The sequence below is a fragment of the Caloenas nicobarica genome, chromosome 3, assembly GCF_036013445.1.
Source record: "Caloenas nicobarica isolate bCalNic1 chromosome 3, bCalNic1.hap1, whole genome shotgun sequence".
NCBI classification, from domain to species: domain Eukaryota; kingdom Metazoa; phylum Chordata; class Aves; order Columbiformes; family Columbidae; genus Caloenas; species Caloenas nicobarica.
In genome coordinates this window covers 103032183-103043518 of record NC_088247.1, presented here as the reverse complement: position 1 = coordinate 103043518, position 11336 = coordinate 103032183, and positions in this window count along the sequence as shown.

The following is an 11336-nucleotide window of genomic DNA, read 5'->3' as shown; positions in this document are numbered from 1 at the left end:
AATGTGGCTCAGAGTAAACAAGGTATCTTGCTTTTATTTATGCACATATTTGCCTCAGCGCTGGTCCCTCTCAACCCCAGTACTCAATGTACCTGATGTATAGGAACGCTCACATTATGGTAACCAGGAGACACCAGACACTGCTCCTGTTAGTAGATGATACACGCACACGCACACACATGTTACCCCAGACAGAAACACTCATGCGCACACAGATTACACCAATGGCCGCATCCTGTTCCCTCTCTTGGATGAAGGTCCCTTCCCTGGATGAAGGTCCATTGGTGGAAAATATATACACACATGTTCAGCATGGCCCTTGGATCCTCTCAGCTTCTGTTGCCTCACACGCAGGCACAGACATGCAAACTGGTCTCAGTCAGCCCCAGACCCCATGGTCTCACTAGTGGCTGGCTTGGACCTCCTGGTGCTTCCATTAGGCACCTTGTGACATTGATCTCTCTGGTATCTGACCCAGACCTCCAGCCGCCTCCATACCTGGCTCACAAGCCTCTTATCCTGCTTGTCACTGGTCCTGGTGATAGTCACTAGTGATCACAGCCTGACATACATGCCCAGACGATGGGCACAGACCGCACAGACCTGCTGTGACCCATGGTCCCTACCCCAGTTGCTGGCACTTAAATCTGCACACACACATGTACATGCAGAACAGAGATTCTCTTCACTCAGGACAAGAGTCAGAAGTGGAGTTTAATGAGAAGACGGAGCAGACGGCGCTGACGAGGCGTAGCGGACAATCAGATGAGCATACTGACCAGCCCTGCTTACACATGGCTGTCCCCTTTCATTCCTTATCCTTCTATTTTCTCATACTTGGCCCTCCTCAAACCACCTCAGTCCTTCCCTTCCCTCACCTTTGGTTCCTCTTCTAAACATCCCATCATAGGTGTTGTATAATACAATCCCCAAATGCTCTTCCCCCACATCCCGTAACGTGTTCCGCACCCCCAGGCAGTAACCCCCTGACTGAGTTATTTGGGCTTCCCCCATCTGCCATGATGCTTCTATGCTTCGTTGTGTCATGGAGATGAGCCTGTAATCACATAACCTAACATAACCTGTTAAAAAAATATAATTATGATTAATGTATTGACTAAATTGTTATTAGATAGTTAATATTTTATAGGTGCTTCCTTTAGAAGGTTCAGTAAGCCTACACAGGGGTCACTGCCTGAGAGGCAGTTATTTCTCCGTAGGAATCTGAGATTTGTTTTCACTAATATTAGTTATATTTTTAGAGGAATTCATAATTTGAAACCATGTGGAGGACAAGGAACAGGGGGTTAAATAGCAAGAACTAATCCTCGAATTAGCATGACAGACGAGTTTTGCATAAAATCGCACAGTGAGAGAGTGATCAGGGATTTACTTTTTCCATCTCACAGGAATATTGAGCATTTATTTAATTTCTTTTGCTGAAAATTTTTCAGTTAAATCACATCCAGGTCCTCTCTTTTACATTCTTAATAAGTACTATGGGCATTTCTTATACAAATTGGATCCTGCATTGCTGAATGAAATTTCAATTGTTAGTCTAATTAAGGAGTCTCAGATGTACAATACATTAATTAAGCATGGGGTACCTAGGCAGCATGTGTGTATACGCTTGCTCAGAATAAAACAGATAGAAAATTTTTCCTTGGTAGTTGTGCTTCTTGGGCAATTCAGAATACCAAATACTAGATCATAAACACGAAAGTCTTTTCTTTCCTGCCAAGCTTGCCCGAACAAAATGTGCATTCACGTCCTCTGCAGCATCATGTTCCCAACAGTCAGCGGGGGATCAGCTTCGTTACGTGGAATTGCTTTGTCCCTCACCCACTGCCCGGCTTCTCACACGTGTGATATCAAACACTGTGGGAAGTGCTGCCTCTGCTCTTTATCTCTCCTCGTACCGCTTGCTCTGACACGCCACAAGTTATCCTCATATTTCAGAAACCAACCACGATGCACCGCGCTCTGTGTCTCAGGGCACAGGGAAACCATTGCTGACGCGCTACAGAAGCGGTTATTTGTCCAGAAGTTCCATACGAACAGTCTGGTCCCACAAACTTTATTCAGACTGTGAATCTGGATAGTAAAAAGGAAATGCTCCAGGTAACTTAGAACTATTCATGCAAAGTTAGTCCTTATTTTGCACCAGTAGTGAAATTCCTTTCATTTTGATTTATTAGAAGCACCTAATTGGTGCAATTGCTATACAGTAATTTTTCAACTGTTGCTATCTGGAATTATCAACAACTTACAGTTCAGCAGAATAACAACGTTCATTGCTCTACAATCATGTGAACATGTGAGTTCTTTGCTCTGGCTACATTATACGTACCCTGCAATAAAAATTTCTCCAGTGGCTGAGGACTATCACTTCAACTTCCAATAATATAAACCAGAAAGAACAAAATGTACATGAAAGGTGCTGAACTATAGTGCTGGAAAAACAAACCAACCAACCAACCAAACCAAAACCAAAACAGCAACAACAACAACAAACACAAAAAACCCTAAAACAACAACAACAACAAACCAAAAAACACAAAACCCAAAAAACCAAAAACGTGGGTCTGAAAAAATTGTCTCTGGACTAAGTTAAGCTGAAAAGGATGAGTATCTTACTGGTGTTACAGGTAGAAGAGTAAGTTTTCTGGACTTGACCAGGACAGATTTTAGCAAAGCCACAGTGCTAATACAATAAGGATACAGAAGACGTGATCAAGCTGAAATCGAAGTTAAATAGAGGCATAACTGAAGGTAAGTTGTGCCTAATTTTGTCATGTAGTGTTATTATTCACTGAAAACGGTAGGTCTCCAATCCAAACTCTCATACTTTTTGAATAGTTCTTTAATAAATATATTTAAACTCCTCTATATTATTGTTTTATTCACCTTTTTAAAGAAGGACCTTTTTTCCTGTAAAGAGGACAATATATTACTACAACTATGTAACTAATCTTCAAAGAAGGTCAAAGTGGTACAATATCATACTTTTCTTTAAAACCAAATGCAAGATATATAAAAGGAAGACTAGGTATGTTTTAGGAAGACTAGGTATGCAAATAGCACATTAATTAAAATAATGCAGACTTTTGTACTAACATCTCATGTATAAATTGGTTTTAGTCAACTGAAATTGATAACTCGGTGCAGTTCAGTGCCAATTAAAATATGAACATGAACATGGAGAGCAGTAGCAAAGTGTGTAATGCTCTTCTGGGCCACTGTTGTCATGTATCAGTGAATGCTAAGACAAAAGGTCATTTTTGCTTGAAGGAGCTTTTGTAGTTAAGAGCAGGATGTATAATATGAAATCCATAAAATATGCTAGACCATTATATTTCTTACAGACCATCATCAACTCTTGTCAGCTCTCCTCATTAACCACCTTCGACAGCAAGCAGCACCAAATGCAGAGTAAGGAATTGCAGACCTGGACTCAATATTAGGAAGTAGCTTTTACAGTGGGTGACTGATATATGAAATTAATTTTCAATTTTAGTGTTGATCCATCAGGATTTTTTTTTTCTGGTAAAACAGAAAAAGTGAGATTTATTAAGCCATATAAACGTGATAAATTGATCATCCGCAATTTGTGTTAGGAGTGAAGACACCAAAACTATATGAAGAATAAAACCATTCCAAGTCAGTCCAGGCAAAGAAGATAAAATACACAAAGAGTATATGAATTCTTTTGAAGAAAAAATGCTGGCTCGGCTCAGCCACTAGGGACATAATTCAAGATTTTTAACAAAAGGGAAATCCGGGATGCTAAGGTTTCTATTCAAGAAACTAAGAAATGGTAGGATCAAATAACCACAGCTGCAAAGAGGCATGAAATCCCCAGAGAGGTGATCTCTTCAACTGCTCAGTCACTTCAATACTTCAAGTAAATTTCAGGCTACATTGAAGATAAGGTTAAAAAAAAAAAAAAAAAGGAAAGAAAAAAAAAGGCGGGGAGGAGGATTTAAAAAAAAAAAAGAAGAAAAAAAAAAGCCCTGTACAGATTAGTGGCAGAGCTGAGCCTCATTCAGTTCTCTGAACTGTTCTTTTGCCCAAAGTTTCCACCTACAGATTTCTCCTCAGTAGAGAAAGAACTTGTGAGATGCTTCTACACACACGTTCCCTGTACAGCCTCTGAGCTGTTAAATCTGAAATCAGAAATACAATCCTCAAAGGCTGGAAATCCTGCGTGATAATTTTTGTACTATTGCATGTATTCAGATGCTACACAACAGCAGCCATAGGATTACCTCCATAAATAGCTAATCACACCCGTTACGCTTAATAAAAATGAGTCAAAGTTTAGGCCACGGTGGAATTCTCAGCCCTTCACTTCAATGCATGAATGAGTTTGAAAGGAGCAGGCTGTCACAATAAAAATAACAGATTTAACTACTAGCTGCTTTTCAGGGAAGAAACCAAAATGGAGCAGTTTGGGCTTAGAAATTTTGATGGATTAAAAGGTGAAGGGAAATCAAATTAAGAACAATTTTGCATCTTATCTTCAATGTCATGTAATGCAGAATTTATAAGCAAATGTAATTAAATAACAACTACAGAATGATCAGACTTCAGTCATGACAGCAACAAGATCCTGCAGTGCTTATAATTATCATTTAGTCTGTACCACAAGACAGGTATGATGAGAAATTGAAATCAGCGAGCTCGAGTTCAGGATTATACTTGACACAATTATTTTGCTCCTGTGCTCTGAGTAATTGCAAACTTCCCAGGTTCCACAGCAGGAAACCTGTTCTCTTGGAACAGAGGTGACCAGCAAGAAACAACATAGGGAAAGACAGAACCAATTTATTTACCATTTTAAATCCCCCTTCCTACTCCTCTGTTCTTTTCCCTTGTTAAGTGAACTTTTGCCTCTATTCCATCAGCTAGTTTAGCCTGATTACCTGCCTGCTTCTCTTGCCATCTTTATTCTTTAACCCTAATTGCAGAGTACAGGCCCTGAATTTATTCCGTTATCATCAGCTCTTCTTCCAATTCAGAGAAACACTATAAAGACCCACCAAATATTTACGGGTTATGCTCAGATACTGTGGCAATATGCAAGTGTGACAGCAGCTCTTGGAACCAGTAACTGCTGACCCTTGCCAGGCAACTCTAAAGTCCACATTATGCAATTTTACATGCCAAGAAATAAATCACAGTCTGTTGCACGTTAGCTTGTGCATGGATTTTGCCATTCACGCAACCCTTTTATGCAATGGTTAACTCGCTCTCTGTACACATCACATTTACGGAAACTGCACAATTGCATTTAGACATACAGACCATAAACTAAAAGTACATTTCCTATGTGGTATTTCCTAATGAATGAAAAAAACCCTAACAAACTCTTAAGTTTTGTTGAACGTGTTTCCTTTGATTTGATTTACACTATAATAAAGTCGTCACGCTCATGTAGCACTTAAAAGGTTTTCTGATCCTTCCTCCTCCTGGAAGTCTTGTCACTCAGTCTGGAAGATGAAGCACAGCATCTCCATTAGTATTCACTGCGTGCGTGGCAACGCTGACCCAGTGTCTCAAATGGCTTTAATATTTTAGAGACACGCGGATTAAACTCCATGGAAACACAGAACGTAATAGTGGCAGGGCAATAAGTGATGAAATAAAAAAGATGAAAGCAAAAATCTCACATCCTATGTGATCACACATCTACATTAGAAATAATTTTACTGTAAAAACAAGCAGCTAACTATGCAACAAGTAATTAGGCAAATAATGTCATTATTCTTTCAGTCTCTCAGAGAATGTTTGCTATGGTTAATGGATAGCTGATAACAATAGTGATAGCAATAGCTTAGAGGATAGGTAATAACTTTGTTTAGTTGCTCTATTACCTGCTGTTTAACCCACGGAACATCAAATGTCGTCACTTCATGGGTTGAACGACCTGGATCACAAGTACCCACAGCCCTTGAGCAGACAGCAAATATCTGATCAGTAAGACAGAATTTTCAAAGTAGTTGTGGAGACCCGTTCTGAAGTCCAGGCTGTCTGACCCTCACTTCTCTGTCTTCTTGACTCTCAGCTGGGAAACAAGGATAAGAGCTGCTGGAATGAGGGATTTTTAGCAATTTTGCAGTTTTGCCATTTGTGGATTTTTTTTCCTCCTAGTTTTAGCATTTGTGTGGTTCTTACAGGTTTTGCTAGTTTGCTGGGTTTTGTGCGATTTTCATGTTTTATTATGTTGTAGCATGTTACACTGCTCTCTGCATTTTTTTAGTGTGTGGTTCTTGTGGATTTATTGTGGGTTTGTGGTTTTTTGTGTGTTTTGAATGCTTTGGCAGGTTTAGTGTGTTTCAGTGTTTTAAGCAGTTTTGGTATGTTTCAGTGATTTTAGCAGTAGAGCCTGTTCCTTTTGCCTTTTTCCAAGCCACAGGGTAGTTCTTAGCAGCCATAAAACCAGCAGGGAAGTGAATCTGTCCCCTGCTTACATCCACCTAATTATCAATTAACTCATTTCTGCAGACAAACCAGCAGATTTTCCCTAAGATACTGACAAAGTAACACAGAAAAGTAGAGAAAACATTTTCAAGAACAGCAATTTTTAAAAAAATTATAAACAGAAATTAACATCTTTTTCTTATTTCTCACCTCTTGTCTCTAGCAAGTATTTTTAAACCTTTCCCTCTTCAAATGACTGGAAGGAATTTGGAAAGCAGAAAGCCAAATTAAGGCTTGGGCAGAGTATTAGAATATTCTCAAATTACAAGTAACCCAGTGCGGAGTTTGGTCTCATTGTGAAACCAAAATTGTTTTCTGAGAACATAAATATAAAATTGTTTGATGTCTATCACAGCATAGGCTCAGGCAGTAAATTTAATGTGTAAAATTAACAGCAATTCTACTCTTACTATAGTGTCAGAGCACAATGTAAGTTATATTAAAAGTTTGTAGCTGTTGCTTTTAAAGTTTTCTGGTGTGGAGACAGGAAGAAACTTGCAATTCCAACAATAAATGAAATGCTTTTACAACAACAAAATTGAAACCAAGCCAACTCTAAATCAATTATGTTCTTTACCCCAGGATTTTAAAGAGCCCTGTAAATTCTGGCTTTTGCACAACACTGGTGTGAATGACCCAGTCCCGCCTTGGGAGACACAGTTCAAAACTTGGAGAACAGAACCATAACATCTCCTTAAGGACTTGCCAAGATTTCAGCCCGACTTTCTGATAGCACAATAAATAGCTAGTGTGTCATGTTTTTTTGCTTTTAACTGCCATTTTTCAAGCTGGAAACGTAATGGAATTGCTACACCACTGTGCAAACCCAGCTTGCCTAATAAATTAAATACTGCAAATGAAAACGAATGCATTTTTGATCCACTATTACAAATTGTTTCTACAAGTCAGAACTCAACCTGCTGTGGGGCTGAGAGCAATAATTGCTCTTTGGTAATTGAAATGAGTGATCACTTGTCAGGCACCAACATCAGCTATGAGAGTTTTCATTCTCAAAAAGATTCTCGAGTGAATTAACTTCACTGACCTGAATCAGAGGACTACAGACTCTTTTTTTTTCAGACTGTCATAACCATTGTCTACCCCTTCACTTGCTGAATGTGAATAAGACTCAATAAATCTGGTAACTGTCAGGCAACTAGTATACTCCTGAGAACTATTGTGCAGTCAGACCTGAAAGACTTCTGTGCCATGTGTTACAATCCATAGATCTACCAACTGCTCGGAGTTGTAACAAAATGCATTAAATTTCTTAAAAACGGGAGCTGAGCTGATGAACTTGTTGGGCTATTATGTAAACAAGGACTTACGGTTTCTTAAAATCGAAGTCATTCAATTATACCATTTTAAAGGCTTCTGCTTCCAAGTTAACTTCTGTAATATGACATGCAACAATTTAACCATTTGAAATCCAATTTCAAGGTATCCAGCATTTGTGAGCTGTGATATCCATAACGTTCTTTCCTCTCTGATACTTTCCATCTGGAAACTTCCTTATTTATTACAAAATTGGGTATGTCAACATTCACCCAATTTTTGAGAGAGGGGAAAATCAATGTTCTTGAAAACAAAGTGATGCCTCATTGACAATAAGCCATCAGGATAATCAGAAATAAACCTAGGCTTCTCTGACGTATTTAAGGTATTAAAATATGCTGCCTCTCTTCATTAGAAAAGGATTTCTTTTGTTAGTGAAATGCGCCACACTCAATGTATTCAAACTTCTTTGCAAGCTATAGATAAACCTTCCAATGCAGTGGAGAGACACAGTATCTTAATCTCCGTTATGAGGGTAAAATTGCAGAAGTGTAGAAACGTTAGGCCATTTGACCGTGATCACAGAGTGAACCTGTGTCAGAATACAAAAGTTCATCTGCTTCTCAAATTTGCAGCAACGACACAGAAAATCTACCTTAAAAGGTCTGGCTGCCCTATTCAGATGACCACCTACCCGTACTATTGATTGGTAAAATAAACCAGTCTCCTCAGCTTGAAGGAAGATAACTGGCTGTTTGGGAAGAACGGATTTTTGGTTTTTTCTGTGTTTTCTCTTCCAGCCCGAGCAGCAAGAGAATAAAGAGATGATCCAAATTCTCTGACTCTCCAAAAAAAGATTCAGTCCAGATTTTAAGGCCAAGGTGGTTTTGATTTTATCTGAATGTCTTTTCTCATTCCCATCTAATACATAATGCCCTAAATGCATGCAAAACAAGTCATCGCTTTCCACGGAGGTCTTTAGGGGAGCTCCAGCAGCTTCACCTGCCGCAGTTTCACGTTTCTGTTTGCGACCACCCAGCGTGCTCCACACCAGAGGCAGAGGCGGCAAATGTGTGCAGGCTCCCCAGACAATACAATCTTTGGTATTGTCATGTGCGTTCAAAGGACTGGTAAACGTGAGCTGATACATTTCACTGGGTTAGGGAACACTCACGCAAACCAGCTTGTCAGCAGAGGTGCAGGGGCAGTTGCTTCAAGCACAGAAACGGAGACAGGCAGCTGGGTGAGCTGCTCGGGTAAGTGCTGATAAACTGCAACAAGACCTGGAAAAGCCACTCCAGTGGTGGGCAGAGACCTTTGGTCAGGTAAACGGATGGTCACTAAATACTCTGGTTTCCTGCTACGGGTTCAAAACATACAGATGTGCCATACTGTCCCTCTGAAGGTAATTTTCGTCATCCACTTGTGCGTTCCCTCTCTCTCCTCCCTCTTACAATGTCAAACCTCTTGGCTTGAGAAATCGGGATGAGCAATATTTCTGTTTGGGGGTGTATGTGCCTTTCAGGTGGTTCGTCAGAAGTAGCACTTCTGCTGCAGAATCACAGGCCACAGCGAAGAGGTTGCCCTACAGCTCTGTTTGGCCAACAGATTGTATGTTGCAAGGGCTAGTGCACAGCGTTTTTTCAGTTTTAAAAGTGGCTGTTTTGGATTCCAAATCCAAATAAGGAATTGGACCAACTGAGTATCTCAATCCAATCTGCCCAGCTGGATATCTGCCCAACTGGCTGTCACAGTTGGAGAGCTTAGGGAAGACTTCTGCTTCATGACAGCTGTAATTTAAACACAGAAAATAAACATGGATGGTTGCATGTGCACCAGAAAAATGAAAACCACAGAGAATACAAAAATGTTGTTCAAATGACCCAAACTAAAAATATATACAGTCATGCTATCACAAAATGGGACAAAGGCCAAGACAAAGCATAGAAAAGTTGGTATGGAAACACTTAGAGTTCTGGCACTGATCACTAAAAAAAGAAGACAATGTGGTTCATGATGGAATTTAATAATTAATATTCTGAAGGTGATACATCAGGAATTTCTGTCTTGCCAATCTCATAACCAAAGAGAATGGGGACTTTCAATGAAACTGGGAATACATTCCAAAGCAGCAAGGGAGGTGGTTTTTTTTTTTTCCCCAAACAGCATCTAATAAAATTCTAGAGCCCCTGGCAATACAATCCCAAAAATTTAATTAGGCATTTGTGTATATATATATATATATATGTAAAATTAATACTTCAGGGATGTTCACGTCAGGCTTCAGGAGCTTTTAACAATCTCCAGCTATAAGAGGTCAGGATGAGACTTAACATGATGGACAGATAATATCACATCTATTAACTCACTGTTAGATGTTCTTCTAAGACTCTGGCCACTGTAGGAAATAGGTTACTGAGCTAGACAGTCAGTATGAACAGTCTGGTATGAACATCCACTGATATGATCATCCCAAGCACTTCATAGGGCTTAGGGTTACCAAAGATTGGCGACTGTCACAGGATGAGGTCAGTCTCCTTCGCCTGCAGTGAAGACACAGAACAGCCACCTCATCCATACTCTGGTTTCCTGGGATTCTGCTGTCTGAATTATGCAGGGACACCTCATGTAAATACATAATCTTCACGTTTTTGATAAAAGTAGCTCCAGACACCACCTAGCAGAAACTGAGAAGACAGGCAATGAAGGAAGCTTTCGAAGGAGCAAAGAGACAGGTGGAAGTTCAGCCACCTGACTGTAGGTGGATCAAGAATCCAGTGAGTTGGATTCTCATGGGAAGAGGGGTACACACACCAATACTATGAGAGTTTTCTGAATGTGCTGAAGAAACCACAGACTCAAAAGTCAGACTTAAAACAGAAGAACACATCACTTCCAATACCATTCCGCAACCTCTTTCACTCACTATTGATGAAGAAGCTCTCCTGACAAATTCACCTCTGCAAGTTAAGTCATCAGTGACTGAAACTGAAATGTTCATAGTTGGGTAGAATTGATAAATACCTGTTTCCTGTGGGAGGATATAAGGAATTCGTAGCCTCTCTACCAATCAGCAGAAGACAGACCATTAAACAACTTGTACATTTTGCTCCACCTCTCCAGGGTTACAATATCACTTCAGTGTATGGTTGAACTGAAACACTGGAGAAACGAAGCCAGAACTGGCAGAGTAGTCCATCATTTAACATAAAAAGAAGCCTGATCTCAGCATGGGCCAGCTAACAGCACTTCCCAAGGAGCTGCTCCAGCAGCCAGAATCAGCAAGGCAGGATGGAGTCCTACCAAGAGCCCATCGCTCCCAGTCATTGGCAAGGACATGGCAAAGCAGCTCTGCTCAATTTGGGCTTTGCAAGGCACTGCTCTCGTCTTTATGAAAGCCTTGAAACAAGGCAGCCATAGCAAGGTGCCTTAATATAGGCAAGAAACTATATCCAGACTTTCTGCAAATCATAAAGTTCCAGGGCAAAATTTTAAAAGGACCAGTTATTGTTGTAGCAAACAGTATTGGTGACTGCAAAGGTTGTGCTAATAGTAAACAAATTTCCAGGTCTTTGAGT